Below are 16861 nucleotides of genomic sequence, written 5' to 3'. Positions count from 1 at the left end.
ATGGGTGTGTGTGCCCACACCACAAATATCTCTGTTAAAATTATGTGTCATATGGGAAAATTAAATTTATGGATTAGTGCATTTTGATTTTCAGACCCAGGCCAGAGTCACCCCTGTGCCTTAGGACCCTGATGCTCTGTTGCATTGGGTCTCAGCATAGAATGAATTCACTATTGCTTCCACAACTTAATTTACACTTGCTAATCTGCTACCAATCGACCTTTTAAGACATCAGAAGATAAATAATGGGCTCAGTGAATCCCCAGAGCATCTTCATAAAGGTTCAGCAGAGCAGCCCTAATGATCCATACTTTTATAAGCCTTGGTGCTCATAGCATTAGTGCTGATGTGCAGTAAGTGATGAACGCTAAGATATCCAATAATCACACAGCCCAGGGAAGCCCCTTTTCTCCTGCACCCATATCTTATGCTTTGTGCTGGTAACTGTTTGCACAGAGGGGTGAGTACTTCTGAAATTCTTAGAAAGAGCCATTAAATGGAAAGGAACTGCCTGAGTTAGGAGCCTGCACAGCTATAAATAGCAGCACAAAACTGATCTATAATTCTAGTCAATGGCACGGCTCATTTCTAAAGTTGTACTTTCCTGGATACTTTCAATGAGAATGATGCTTCTAATAGCGATTTAACATGATAGTAAATTTCTACTTAAATCATAATCTAAGGATTTATTACCCGGGTTTGGGAAAGTAAATCTCTCTCTGCACGAAAAAAGTCCAAGCTGCAAAGGCATCTGGATCAAGCCCAAAACATTACCTATGGGAAGAAAAGTCATAGAGTGATAAAAAGCTCTTTAAACAGTATGGATAATAACACATATATTCTTGTAATGAGGAAGGAGAATAAAATGTTAATTCACCCACGATTTAATATATTTTTTAACTTATGAGTATTATTAAGGAAATACTGAGACCCTCTGGTTGGATTTAGAAGGGTCTCTTCTGATCCATATTCTGACTGTGAGTGTGAGTGGTACCAAGAGAATTCACTGCTCTCTCCATGTCCCCAATGCCCCACGCTCTGTTCACAAGTATGGATGGTATGGGAGCCACCCAAACAATGGGAAAACCTGGAGACTTTCCCCTGATTGTAAGGGAATGTCTACAAACATTTTCTGTACACCTGAGAAAACCTCTGGGGAGAAACAATCTTTAGCTATTGTTTGCATTTTGCTTCCTTTGTCATTAAACTGTTCTGTAATTTCTCACAATTTCAGCACAATTTGAGGTGCTATGGGACAGCAAAATTAGTCAATATACATGCTGCCTTTGGAAATATATATATGTAGCAGTGTACCACTAATATTTATACCACTGATTATAGTGATAGTACAGAACTCACAGAGCCATAAAACCCCTCCATACTGAGCGATGGGTTTTAAAAACAGGACCAAGGCAGCTCTGCCTCTACACAAACAACCCTACACTCAAACAGACCGAATGGCCCACAAAACCACCATACTCTGCCTTGTGTAGAAGATTGCCTCTGCCTGGGTCAAAAATGTTGGAAAAACCAGGTTGTGGAAACAACTGCTATACTTGGGAGACACTTCTGAAAAGATTATTTATTTAAAATAAAAGGAGAAAAGTAAATAGTCAGAGGAGGGGAAAATCAATGAGAAATTCATGTGGATATTAAATTACATAACTGAGGGATTTCAACTCAGAAAGAAAGCAGAGAATATACGTAAAGACAGTTTTTGATATTTCTTTTTCTTTCTTCCCCCTTTCCCTTATTACTTTTTCAATGCATTTTCCTTTTATTTGCCATTCCATTACATTTTTCCTTTTTTCTTCTTCTTCTCATTGCCACCCCCACAGTGGCTTCTGAGACCACTTTTAAGGCTAAGAAAATTAACAAAGCCCAAGAGAGACTGGCAGTGACAGAGAAAATGTTATGAAGGAAACTGGTATGATGGAAGTTATTATGAAAGGTCAAGGAAACAGATCAGAGTGCCTGAGTGCCATGAAACTTATGAAGGAAAAGACGGTTGGAGGTTATAATACGGTGGAGGAAAATGAGAGATAAAAGGAGAAGTGGAAGTGAAGATTATGATGGATGGATTTAATATAAATAAGGCACAGTGCATATGACAGGTAGGCACACATGGCACACATCTCACAGCTCCCACCTTGAAGACTAGATATATGGCTGACAATATCAGTCAGCAATAATAGGAATATTAAGATATAAAATTTGTAGGACAGAACAATGTAGTATATCAAGGGCTTAATTGTTTCTCTTGTCTCAAAATATTGCCTCTTTATTTCATGTTAACCTCAGATTTTTGTAGGAATTAAACAATATTCAGTATGAGTAAATTTTCCAGATAGGATATGATATAATGGTGTCTTAATTTTGTTTGAAATATGTCGTCTTTTAGCAAAGAAAAGCTTTGAGTAGAACAAGGCAGAAATTATTTTCTTTTCTGAGAGAACATGCAGAGTAAAAAAATTTCACCACAAAAGTGACTGAGACATCAGAATATTAAAAATATCAATAAACTGGTGAGTCAAAGGACCAAACTCAAAATAGTGGAAATAGCTTGATAATGTCAATATGTAGCATTTTGACATTTAACTTTTTATTAATTTGTAAGCAAATTTCAGAACAAAATTATATTGATAATGATAACAGAAAACGTCTGTGATTTGAAAACACTGAGCGCACTCAATCAAGTAGCTCCAGATCTTACTCAGCCATTTAAACTGAGCAGTGAACTCCACTTCTTATTGAACAACTTGGACTGATTCACAGCCTCCAACTGGTGTTTCTTTGGCTGCAGTTTTTGTAGTCACATAATCATTTCCATTCAGCTGCTCCTGTCTCCAAAAGGGAGAGCAGGCTGAAATCTCTCTTTCTGCTTTGCTTTCCATCCTAAAGAAAATATATTGGATTCTTCATTCGAGAAAAAATCCCTCTGAAGGATTTCAGTGAGTCTTTGCATTTCTGTTGGTCTCAGGGCTGGGAAGCCTCTGCTCTGTGGTCTGTAGCTGATCTGATTTCCTCTGCTTCTCACTGTCCTGCCTAATCTGGCTGCCTAATGTATTTACAGGGAAATTTGGGCATGTCTCTGCACTTGGATATCTGACCTTTTAGCTTCAGCCCTTGGTATTACACATGCACTGGGAAAAGCCTTGTAGTGGGGGACATATTTATACCAGTGAAAAAATAAGAATGTTTGGTGTTTGGGTATAATTCAATCTACTTACAAAAGAAGAATACTTTCTTGGAATATTTTCTATGCTCCAGACCTTTGGGGTACAGAATGGTGGCAAACCTAGGGCAAGGATACCTTTTGCTGGAAATCTAGCACAACAAAATCTGAGTCTTTACTGCAGCATTTAGGGGCTTTTTTAATACTGCTCATAACACGAGAGAAAAAGAAACAGGCAAAATAGCACAGAGCAATTTGCTGAAGTAGATTTCTAAATTCCTTTTATGTTACCTGCACTAACACCCTCCATATTTATGACTAACCTTTTCCACTACGCTCTGCAATCATTAGTCTGCCTAGCCAGTATTTATAATGGTGGGACAGACTCTGGTGCCCCAAACACATTATAACTTTCAGAGACACTTCTAACCACAGCTAAACGTATGCAGTAAAAGCTGACCAAGCACATGAAAGGTTTCTATAATTGCTATAATTATGTAGAAGCTCTAGAATAAAATACCATTTCTCCCTGCCCCCTTTTTACCTTTGAAAATTCATTGTCAAAGAAAATGAAAAGGAATTGTTCAATAGCAGGGTCACTGTCTTCAGACTTTGATGCTTTTGATTGGAAATTAAAGCCATAGTGATTACAAAGTGGATACAGTACCTAATTATAATGTTGGTTCTTGTGGTAATATATAATGATAATTTACTTCGTTTATATCCCTTCTCTTGTAGTAGAGGATTACAGGAGCTGGGGAAACATGGCCTAGTTATAATTCTTTAAAAGTTACTGCTGGAATAAAGCTAGGGCTGATAAAACTGCAATCCTATCACAGCAATGAAATAAAAGCTTTGTGAAGATGTGGGCAAGAGGAAGGACTGTTTAAGAACCTTTTATAACCATGCAGCATTTTAAGGCTTTGAAGGTCACATAGAGAGATGTCTGCAGAAGCAAGATGTGAGGAGGTCCTGCTCTGTGGTGATGTACCCCCATGGGCAGCAGCCCCACCTCTCAGCCCCAGCAGTCTCTCTCTGGTATGCAAGAGGCTCTCAGTCCTTGCCATGACCATCAAGCCATTACACTTGATGGAACATAAATCCATTTTTCACTTCCTGATAACGAAATTATGCCACAAAGGCTGCTGGAGAATTTCAGCTTTGAGAATTTTGGCTGATGCCATTGGCCTGCCCATGGTTATGGAGAATGAAACCCCATCTGTAGCAGTGTGGGACAATAGGTGACATTGCTGTAAAGATTCCTCAGGGGGTGCATTGCTTCCCCAGCAAGGAAGAGCTGGGGTCTAATGTCTGTTCCAGCCAGAAACACATCTGTGCCGAGTTCTTTTTGTTGAATGGGAAAAAAATCCAGCACACAGCCTGAGCCCTGCAACATCCTTCTCTTCTGCTAACACAGCAAGAATCTAGGGTGAGAGTGGCAGAGTTTCAGTATTTCAATGTCTTTGCTGGTCAAAAACCTGGCAAAGAACCTCCAATACTTTTGAAATGCCTAAGGAATAGGTTGTTCACTACCTAGTAAAATTAGTTGCTAAAATTCTGTCCACATCTTGAGAAGAAATCTGTAAATTACACCCATATGCTTAAATAGGAAAACAGCATTGAAAATTCATTCCTAGTGTGTTCATGCTACAGCTGTGGATCAATTAAACATAGTAAAATTATGTAGAAATGGCCAAATTTTCCTCTCTGATGGGTCGGTATCAATCTAATTTTCAGAGCTCTTCCCATGTATATGAGCAGGAGAGAAAGCAGAATTTCAATATTGGAACATACACAAATAAAAAAAAAAAGGCAAATCAGATATGAAGAGGAGAAATCTAATAAGAAGCAGACATTAAAAAATATGGAAACCAACTCTATTTCTATTTAACATGTCATCAGTAGAATGGGAATCTACTGGATCAACAGAACTTATTGATGCTTATTAGGACCCAACAGTATCTGAGTTGTTATGCTGTGCAAAGAGTGTTCAGCAAGTAGATTTTAAACTTACAGCATCAAAATGTTGAAGGGATTTGTATTTATCCCTTCTAGCATCACTGTCAGCAGTAGTGTCACAAAACAGCACAAAACTGGGAGGTGCTTTGGATCTGTGGACCCAGGAATAGGGGAGCTTCTGCTTGTAGTCTTTGCACGTGTCTCTGCTCTTCTCTCCTAAGTGATCTGTGGTTAAGCCGATTAGCCTGCCTCTTCAAGCCAGGCAGAGAAATCCCAGAGAAATCTCCGTGAGCCACAGGGAAGTGCAGTAGCAGCACAGCAATAGGATAGTTGCAAATGGGATATAATCAAGCGACACAACTAACAATACAGAACACGTCTGTGGCCAACAAGGCCATCTCTAAAAAAATTATTATCTACTCTGCTCTATTCTATTTGCTTCTTACATTGCAGCTGTCAGCTTTGCACCAGAGCCCTAGTGATTTCCATGACAGATAGTCTGTGCAACACCAAAAAACTTGCTTTTTATGCTGCTTCTAATGCATACTTGCACATTTTATTCTGTCTCCAGGGTAGTGTGTTTGTCAGCTTTATCCTGCAACCATTCAGTAGGTAATTATTACCCTAGAACAATGAATAACTCATCCAGCAACACTCAGAAGTTTGCTGGTGGTAACAGAGATTTCTGTTAGCTGTGCTTACCTGAAGGTGCCTACTGAGCCCTGGAGCTGTGCTGCTCTTTCGGTACCTTATAATTATAAAGACATGTGAGAGAAATTTTCCTTCTCTGGATACTTTTTTTTCCCCCTAAAAGTCTTTAATAGGCATTGATTTCAGCTTTTTACCAGCTTTTAGAAGGAACTATTTATTGCTCCATGGGTTGAGTGATCTCAGCTGACCTGCCAAGTCGAAAGCTTTCATGTAGTCGATACAGTGTATCTAATGTCTCTGGTTTGGGTCCTCTGTCAATTCTATAACTGTCTTTCAGCAGGAAAAGTCCATCCTATATTGCTTAACTCGGTGTTTTCTGGCACCAGCCAGAAATTTCACCAGCCAGGATTGTTCTCTTCCCCTGATACTTTGCTTGCAGGACACATGAATGGGACTTTTAGGGTTAATTATAAGTGAGAAACTTTTGCCAGCTTTTTTCTTCATTGCCTACTTTTAGAAACAAACCAGCAAGACTTATTAAAAATATTAAAATGGTCAATCATCCTTTTGTCTGGACATTTGTCTTGTTGGCCTGCCTGAGGGACATCCCATTCTGATCATAATGTTCCTTCTTTTAAAGCAGTTTATTTTAGAGGAATTTAGTTTGGGTACTGTGATAGCTGCCTAGCTGTAATTTAGATTTTTTTCCCCATTTTGAAGGCAGACACACCAGTGACCTTATTACACAGTTCTTCAGCTCTGCACACTCTTGGTATATTCAGCCAGAACCTGCACATGTGAGGCTGATGTCCTCCTGGACTGGTGCTGTCAATGGTAAATTTAGGTGTCTCAGCCTTCCCACTTGTCCAGTAAATGACGAATGAGTGAAGGACCTGGGTTGTTCAGCCTGGAGAAAAGGAAGTTCAGGGGAGCCTCATCACTCCCTACAACTGAAGGAGATTGCAGCAAGGTTGGGGTCAGTCTCTTCTCCGAGGAAACAAGTGATAGGGTGAGAGGAAATAGCCTCGAGTAGTACCAGTGGAGGTTTAGAATGGATATTGGGAAAAATTTCTACTTGGTAAGGGTTGCCAAGCATTGGAACAGGCTGCCTAGGGAAGTGGTGGAGTCACCATCCCTAAAGATATTTTGAAGATATGTAGATGTGGCACTCAGGGACATGGCTTAGTGGTGGGCTTGATTGTGTGGGGTCAGTGGTTGGACTTGATGGCCTTAGAGGTCCTGTTGAACTGAAAAGATTCAATGATTCAATGATTCTAATTCTTGTCTAGTGCAGGGATATTGCTATATTTACGTTTTGTAATGAAACAATGGTGTCTTTTGGAAGTTAATTCCTTGAATGTCACTACTGATTCCGATTGCAGAATGGGTTTGGTGAATGTAAACTCAATTCCCTTCAAAAGAAAGTAGTCCTAGATCTCTTTAAAACTAGACCAAGTCCTTCTTGTCAGATATCACCAAATGTGCTCCAAACCCAGAAGAAACAGAAAGTCCAAACCAAGGATGTTTTGGAGCTGTTTGAATGACATACTCACAGAGGGAACGTGTGTTCCAAAACACAACAAAAAACCTGGTTTGACATTCCACCCCAAAATGCACCGTCTGGATTCAGGGGGCTTGAATACAATTCTGCTCTATTGAAATGTTGTTCTAGCATTAAATTACTTGTACTTTTTGATATATTGTAGACTTGACAACTTCTGATTCCAATTAGGTCAGTGAGAGCATTAACCTCTGGGTTTGAAAACTACTTTCTGCACCTTCTTGCAGAAAGCACAAATTCTAATTTTAACAAGGAAGTATACTTCTGATTGAGGCTGTCTTGGTGAAAGGAAGCCAAACTTAGGCAGAGTCACTTTTGAAAATCCATTCTTTAAATTCAGATAAAAGCTGATCTGAACTGAAGAGAGAGAGAGACATTTAAGGCAAGTTCTAGACCTTTATGAAAAGTTTGTAAAACGAATTTTAATTTATAATCAGTTGAAGTTCCACTAAAACGAATGCTACACTTACAACAATCTGAATTTTTCTTCAGCATTCAAATAATGAACTGCATTTTCATTGTCCTAATATATCATCTGTCAAGATAGCAGCTTTCAATTTGATTGTTAATTATTCTTCTTTATACAAAATATATTTGAGCCATTTCAGAGCTTTGTTCCTCTTTGCAATTAGATTAGAATATCTTTTATTTGCTGTTAGAATATTCTTTTAATAGTGCTTGACTACATAACCATTCTGGCTTTCAAGTATTCAAAACTTCTCTTGATTGAACATCTCTAGGTATGTCCCTGTTGTTTTTCCATTCCAGAGTCTCAAACTGATCACTGATGTAGCTTATGAGTCTTTATTCCATCTCAGCAGAGAGTGCATGTGTTGATTTTCTGCTAGTTATTCCTTCCTAGTTTTCTAATTTGGACTTATTTTGTTTTTATTTTTGAACTTTCTTGTATGCTTCAATGACTTAACTGAAATCCAGGTTTTCATTTAGACAACTGGTTTTTTTTTTTAATAATTATTGTTTTTGTTCAATAACCTTTTTACTTATTTCTATCCAGTAATCTGTAATTTCATTTTATATCATCTTCTATTTTTGGGAGACTGATGGTTTCTTATGGCAACCATACAAGTTATGTTATAAACTTGAGCTCATGACAACAGGCTCATATTTAGTGTGAAGTATGTTGGTGTTCTAGCTCCTCAGCAATATATGTAATTAATCTGATACCCACCACGATATCAGTCTCACTGCAGGTATAAGGAAACTATTTGTGCTGCTCTTGACATGGTTTAACATCTAATTATACCCTGCTTGATTCCTTTCTCTTCAGATAAATGGATTTTGTTCTAGATAGACACTGTTCTTTCTTAAGATTAGTTGTGATCTCAGCCTCCAAACCCTGCTGACAAGCACCTGTGAGTGTTGGGGCCAAACCCATCTATTACTTTCCTATGCTGCTTTTTTCCCTCTATTTTTATCCTTAAATCAGAATTATAGTTAATTAATTCAGAAAGTTTGAAATTCAAATAGGTTTTAGCTCTCCATTCTTTCTTCCTCTTAAGCCTGAACCTTACTATATCCTATATCAAATCTCATTATAAGTAGGAGTATTTCTGTTTTGGTTTTTTGTTAGGGCTTTTTGTTTGCTTGTTTGTTTGCTTTTGGGGTGGTTTTTTTGTGCATGTGTTCAATTTTTTAGAAAGAGATATGCATTAGACAAAGTATTTGCTTTAACAATAGAAAATCTGAAAGACTGTACCTTTGATTTTAGGATCCTGTGGCATACCTTGGTACAGATTTAAACTGATGAATCATCACTGAAGGGAAATATTCACTTCCTGCTGTTCCAGTTCTTTGAATAAGTTGCAGGTCTCAAATAATGCTCTTTCTTAAACATTGTCTTTGCCATAATTTTTTTTGTCTCTATGCCTTTCAAAGACAATGGAACAAAATATAAAAGTTTTTACAACTACTTACAGTTTATGTTTAATTTTTTACTTCTTTATCACAAGTAGTTGAGTATGCACTGTGCAGCAGGCACAAGCTGGAAAGGCTTTGGTTTTCTTGGTTTTATTCTACATCCTTTGAATTTAATCTGCTGAGAAACATCCTGAGTCACCACGGTCGTTGACCCTGATGTCTGCTGCAAATTCTGACATCTAGGTGGAATTTAACGCCTTGGCTATAATTTAAATAGTGGTAAATTGTTGAAGCACAGCTAACAGGAGTATATATATTTCATTGTGAAGTGACATGGGCAACAGAATATTCTTCTTTAAAGATTCCAGATCTATTACATTTCCTGTCACAATCTTCATACTAGTTGAAATTTTGTCTCCTAAGCATCTTGCAGATTACCATTAATTAACTGCAGAGGGTATATTTTCTCTTTGCAACAAACTGTAAATATATTTTTGTCTTGTTCTCCTGAGTAAATATTTCCAATATTATATTGAAATCTCTGGCAGTGTATTAAATAACTAAATTCTCAAGTCATCATGGCTATACAACCTTTCACAATTCAAAATATTTTCAAAAAAGTGGGGGTGAGAGAATTTCATGAGGATCATAACGATTTTGCGTCCTTCTTTATACAGGAGTCTAGAGGATATTTTTTGAAGTCCCTGCTTTTGTGAAATGTTGATGAGACATTATCTCATGGAAAGCATTTTTCCTGTAAATGTTTCAATGTTTGGCATTCAAAACTTCAGAGAACTTTAAGGTCAGCTTTGAAAATTTATTATGACATTTTCTCAAATTAGTACTTGTTTGCCTCTGCTCTGGCAAAGGCAGCTTTCTTGGGTCGTTTGAGTCTTCAGTCCTCTGCCAGCTCCTAGGATAAGCAGGGATTCACTAAAATGTTTCTGTCACTTTTCTGATCAAAAAGAAGTGATCAGTTCTTAAAGGGAGACAACAATGGTTTTCTTCTCTTTCAGACAAATAAAAAATGAAATCTGCCTTTCCATCGAAGGCAGTTTAGCAAATGGCAATTATTGCATCATATAAACAATCAAAAAGGATTAGAGAAAGGAAATCTACTAATTGGATCAATATGATCCAATTTCTCTCTTCTTAATTAGAAAGTGAACTAGATGCAAATTCTTTACACTTACTTCCAAGTAATCTTATTTATATATTCCATTTTATACAATTTTAATCAGCAATACTTGATAATTCTATGGAGTCTTTCAGAAAGGTTGCTAAACACCAAATATAGCCACGTAAAATGGAAAAAAATAGGTATAATAAAATGTTGGGTTTTTCACACTATTAAAAACAGTAATTTTTATGTCTTGAAGTACATCTAAAGTATTTGATGAAATTACATGTTATATGCTGTAAATTATTTCTGTTCTTCAATTTATTCTTCAATTAAAACATGCTTCTGTTGATGAGTACTAGCAATGATGTATGGTTACTCTGCCATACTGCTGCAAATATTGTACAGCCAGAACTTTCTTTCTTCTCTCTGCCTTTCATTTTAGTGCTTGATAACAAAGCAGTTTGCTTCATTTCTAGCTTTTTGAGACACCTACTATTTGTTTTGTGCCTTAAGGAACAGCCAGGTGTCTTGCTAATAAGAGGAGATGACTGCAAGGCAAGCCAACACATGATCAACTCTGGTTTGCTACTGCTTCTGTGAATTTCCAAAGTGTTTTGAAACCTAGTAGAAGTCTATTAACTTTACTTTTGCCTTAAGATAATTTATATTCATAGAACAAATACTCTAAACAAAGCCATTTATCATTTTTGTTTTTACTAAAGAAGTAATTTTGTTAGATGAACAACCATGGATCTACCATTGTCTTTAAATCAACAGGGATTACTTTATAGGCTTACATAGCAAAAGAAGAATACAGTAAAAACACCATTAGGATGAAATGAGAAGGAAAGGCATCCAACTGTTTTTTGCTACATAAATCATACAGCCAAAATAAGTAAATAATGAAATCTAGGATACAGGATTTTAGGTAGGATTTAATTAATGCACTCTGTTAAACAATAATTTTCAAAACTATTTCCTCAGCAAGGGGGTATTTTAATAAATAAAGCAAACATCCAGTCTTTTGAGAGTTATTACAGGTATTTCAAATGCTAAAACTGTAATGGTTGGCTATTCTTTATTGCCAACTTTTTTTTCTGTGTAAATAACCTGCTGCCAAGAAGCTAGAATTACTCTATGCCAAGAGATTTGATTTAATGGGCAGATAATCATCTGTTGATTCTTCCTAATCTAAACAGGGTGTTTTGAATAAAAGGTAGAATATGAAAAGTAGGTGGCAAAGCCCATGAAGTTTTTACAAAATGACAAAAATTGAAATCAATGACTGAAGGATAGGTTTTCAAAAGGCCATTTAAGTACAGATTTCTGAAAAATTAACTTTCACTTTGGTGCCAAATATCCTCTATAAACAAATCATTTCAGTTTCATTTTGTATCTGCAGTGAATTTAAAATTTATTTTAGCAAGTTGTTGCTCTTTTAGACATTTATGTAGGTAACAATAAACAAATACGCCTTTCTTGTTGTTTTGGTGGCTGGCCAATTTAACAGCTCTTTTGGAGCTATTGCCTTCAGTTAATTGACTGTTCAATCAAGACATAATCACAACAAGGCATTTATATTATAAGAAATATTTTAGCATCAGTCTTCTCCAGAAATGGACACATTAAAAAATTTGGCCAACATTTCTGCTGAAATATTGATGCTACCCCCTATGGTTATGATAGGGTTCAGGAGAAAGTTCACTGAAACTTTTAGATGAGTGAACTTTTTCCAAATAAGTGTATCTCAGTCTATTAGACACCAAAGTCAGAAAGTGTTGATGAGAAATTTTGTTTCACATTGTGTTTATTCAAATTTAGGGACATAAACTCTGTCGAATAGTCTCGAGGAATTAGATGGTATTTCTTCACCAGGCTTCAGCTTATTTCACTTAACATTTAACTTCAAATTTTAAGATGAAAGTGGGTGGTGTTGGGAAGCATTCAGGATCCAGATGGAAGTCTAGTGGAACCACTCTAGTCAATAATAAACTTAGCAAAAAGATTTTCTATCAAGTTGCAGACTCTTCTGTTTCCAGTCAGGCACAGAGAGGGGGCAAGCAGCCTGGTGGCATATACATATTCTGATTCAAGCTGTCAGCTGAAGATACCAAACTACATCTGATTCCTCTGAAGCCTAAATAGTGTTTAAAATGTCTAGAAAGGTTATTTTGGAAATTATATAAGCCAGGGGAAGCTGAAAGAGATTTACTGCTATATCAATATATTTGGGTAATTTGTTGAGGAAGTAAATGCCTGTTTTTGAAGGGCTTCATTACATGGAAAAAGCAAGCCATGAGGGAAAACCTCCCTTAACATGGATGATGTATTCTATTTGCCTTGCACATTCACTGTGGCATTATACAAGGATAACTTAATAATATTGTACAAAAACCCCAGTGCAGACATAACCCATTTGTGAATTCTAATTCGAAGTGTTAAGCAGAGTTCACATAATGCTGGTGACAAGTTTCATTATCCAGGGTTACTAAGAAGTTCTTATCAGTGAGCTGTATGCATCAGCATTATGGGGTCCATTTGAGACACCAACAATTATGGTTCTCTGCCAAATATCATCTAATTTGTCCTCACTCCTTACTTACTGTATTGTATTGATATAATTGGAATTTTTCATCAGCTGTAATTTCAATGGAATTTTTGACAAATGGCTGTCAAGCACTGGGCCTTTTTCTACATGTAAATAAAGAAGCTGAGTTTTTGAATCTTCAAGGGGTTGTAATTACACAGTGCATCAAAAAATTTTATTAACAATTTGATCATTTCCTAAGGGTTTTCTCATTCTTTTTCATAATTAAATGAGCTCCCAAGAAATAAACTCAGCTTAGTCTTACCACTGTGAAAGAGAGATGGGTTATTCATTTTCCCACAGTAGATGGTTATGTCATGTTCTTGATGAATTTTATCCACAGTATTTTGATAAATAAACAAGTATTTTATTCTTTATTTCCATGAGCACATTGTTTCTGGAAGGGCAGATGTGTGGTTTGATGTTTTGCATGTTAATTAACATTTTAGTAGGGCACAGTCTTTGTTCTTTTGTTTGAAAGTGCCTTCCCCTTTCCTTAATTCCACAGAATACCCTTGGCCATTGCTATAATATGCCGGCAGATTTGCTGTCATCTCTAGGAGATACATAGACAGAAATATAAATACTTCTTTTAGTTTCTCCATTTAGGATTCATCAGGCCTCTATTGATCTTTGTTATTTCCCTCAAAGGATTTTCTGAAGAGGCATATTAACAGTATAATAAATATTAAAGGCACTTTAACTTCTGGCAATAAAAGCTTTCCTGTTTTAGGGTCTCTTTGGTATGCAGAAAGTGTTCCTAGCCATTGAAGTAACTACACTTGTGCACCCACATTGCCTTCTTGAATGGATCCTGCCTTGCAGGATCCCAACCACTGTGAGAAAACAGATGGGAATTGCAATTACAAAAGGGTCAGGAGTCAGGACCTTTGGTTGAAAGATCTTGAAATGTTTTTTACCTTCATTATAGCATAAAACCTATCTGAATATGAAGAACTCTTCTTCCTCACACTCTGGGCAGAATAAGGAAATTGTGTGCTCTTGTTGTGACCCTGCACAGGGTCCTGTTGGGTGCTCATGCAATGAGGAGATACATTCTTCCCCAAGGTGAGCAGAAGCGAAGTTCTGCATTTCATGTTATCAGGATGGGATCCCAAAACTCAGGATCTCTCAGGACTATAAGGAAGACCTGCTTATTTCTTGACTAAGGCTTTTACAATTTTTTTATCATGAGCCAAAAGCAGTGCAGATCAGCTCCACAGGTGTGTCAAGAATACTTCCAGTTCAGAGTCAGACAGGGTACTGCAGTCCTGAATGGCCAGCCTGGTCATGCCTGGGGACAAGCATGCAGACAGTGACATTTGTCCTTCCCTACCATCACAGACATAATGAGTGCTTAGGCAGTAGGCATGAGTGTCCTCAAAGTCTTCCTGGCTGACATTTCCATGGAAAGGCAAACCATATGGCTGCATTGCTTATTGGCATACAGCCTTTTGTACCACTCAGACAGCAGAAGAGATAAGAAGCTAGTCTCAAATAGTTAGAAAATAATTCTTCCTGCAGAAAGCTGCTCCCAGCAGTTTGTGCCAGCCTCATATCCCTGGCTATCTTGTCCATTCACACAAAGCAAAGACAGTAAAGTGGGTACTGAACATGGTAGACCTGACCAAACATCTTGACTCTGCAAGTCCCATTTGTGTATTCACTGGACATATATCACATACCTCAGAGAAACCAGGAAAAAGAAAGGTTCTGAGGCATTAGAGCTCACCAGGTCCTTGCATTGGGGATTTCACCTCTGTTACAAGCAGACCCTGCAGTGCTGGACACAGCTGCTCTGCTGGTTGACACCCTGTCCACAGCTGGACATTAGATCACCTGGCCAGCCCTGGTATTGGCACAGTGACCACACCTGTCTGTAGCTGGACAGAAAATCCTTCTTTAAGTCAAGGACAGACTTCAGAGCTGGCCAACCAACACTTACATGTTATTCATACCTAAAGAACTGGGACACTGTTTATATCTCCCTCATATTTTCACCCTTTGCTGTACCAGAGCAAAAACTGGGGATATGACAACAGGGAGGAGATCGATTTTATTAACTATGATTAATATAATGTGCTTGTTATAATGCTCATAAAACCTAGCTAATAGTAGAACAGATTACATAAGTAAATAGGTACTGTAAAATATGACAAAGTTTACTACATGAAGTGGATTTCCTTTCAAATCAAAACAAATACAGCATAAAAGTTATGTTAATTACCTTTTGTAACATGGGATAAATCTCCACTTGTTGGGAGAATCTCTCAGCAGTGGTTCCGTTTGAACTACATCCAAATGGCTTTTTAAAGGAGTCTCTTTGGATTCCTAAGAGGAGAAATATTTTGATAAATAGTCCTGCTAATCAAGGATGAGGTAATCAAGTAATATCTAGTGTATGAACCTGAAGAGCAGGGATTATTCTCTCTTTGACCTGGATTTACTAATTTTGTTGCTCCTGTTCTGAGCCATTTAGAGACTGTCTTTACAATAACATTAAAGATTATGGAATAACACTTGGTAAAAAAAAAAAAAACCCAAACTCAAAAAACCCCCTTCTATAATGCAAGCCAGCTGGAAATAAGTTTCTAAATTACCTATGTATAGAAATGGAACAGCAAATTTCATTGATTTTATACAATGCAGGCACTTAAAACTTTTTGCTTTCCTCTCTGAAAATGTTAGGATGGGTCTGAACTACAGGCTTTGTGGTCATTTCAATTATTCATAGTAGCTGAGTAGATTTGTAGGTGATTGTTTCATTTTGCTTGAGGGATAAATTATATTTCAGGCAGTTATATGGCAAAAAGCAGTGCAAGATTTTTTTATTACTTATTTACTGCACACCCCAGGTTGTGTAATGACTTTAAGTAGCATGTATTATGCAGGTGGACTATTGTCTGCTGCAGGAGAAAATCAGAACTTTCCGTTTGCATCTCAAAAGCCCCTGCAGTGACACAGGTGAAAGGCTTATGCATTTTAAACAGTGGAAAGCTTGCTATTTTATTCTACTGTTCTCACTTATATTTGTCCTAGTCCTCCTCTTAAAATGCCAGTTTTTCAGATTCCTAAATTTCAATAATTTCTGGACAAACCCCCTCCATTTTCCTGTTATGTCCTATGCAGGATTTCCAGTCAATCCAGAAGAGAGAGTGCAAGAGAGCCAGGACACTGTTGAGTGCAGCAGTGGCTGTGACATGCTGTCACAGCAGGCTCATCACCAACACTCTGCCAACTTTTTTGAAGTGTGGTGGCAGTGACAAGGGACACACTCTTTTCATTATCCCACGTTAGCACATGGCATTCAGTCACCGCACACTCGGGAAGGAGGAAAAGGCAAGTTTGTCTTCTCAATGAACATCACATTCACAGTCCTTCATTCACCAGCAGAGCCAAGAGAGAAAAACAGTGTAGAGTTTTAGCTCATTTACAGAACAGAACAAAACATGGAGAAATGTGAAAAAGGAGAAATATGACAAAATATCTAGTACAGATAAGGTTTGATCTTAATGAGCAAATGTTGCCTTGCTGTTCCCTATGCTTTGTGTCCCATGTATCAATCATACATGGTCATAATCCATGTCATACTATCTGAACAAATGCTAAATAGTAAAGCTTTCCTTATGTGTCAGATTTCAAATACTTTAAAAATAGAAATATGGGAAGGTTAGTGAAATATTCAACTGCCATACACTGCATTTGGGAAGCACAGTGCTTTCTAAGCAAGTGGTTTCACCACAGAAGCTCTCTCTTGTGAGTTGGTATGTCTGTTACACTTTCACAACTCTCTGGGATAAAATATCTTAGAACCACTGCCAAACAGGATGGGGCCATATTACCTTTCCCCTCTTCTCTTCACTGATGATGACACAGAGGGGATCAACATGGGAAAGTTATTAATTTAAACCCCATTTTAATATGATT

The 16861-nt window shown here is 37.4% G+C and overlaps 1 long non-coding RNA gene across 1 annotated transcript in view; it reads left to right on the top strand.

Annotated features, from left to right (window-relative positions):
• The first annotated feature begins 2831 nt into the window (after window positions 1–2831).
• The window catches only part of LOC148223226 (uncharacterized), a 34267-nt gene continuing 20237 nt past the window's right edge, over window positions 2832–16861 (top strand). Inside the window, exon 1 of the long non-coding RNA XR_015804713.1 lies at window positions 2832–2951. This is a non-coding gene — a long non-coding RNA (uncharacterized LOC148223226). The remainder of the gene's footprint in view (window positions 2952–16861) is intronic.

Source organism: Sturnus vulgaris, chromosome 7 (genome assembly GCF_052056855.1).
Source record: "Sturnus vulgaris isolate bStuVul1 chromosome 7, bStuVul1.hap1, whole genome shotgun sequence".
In the NCBI taxonomy this organism is placed as follows: Eukaryota; Metazoa; Chordata; class Aves; order Passeriformes; family Sturnidae; genus Sturnus; species Sturnus vulgaris.
This window is presented reverse-complemented; position numbering and strand designations above follow the sequence as displayed.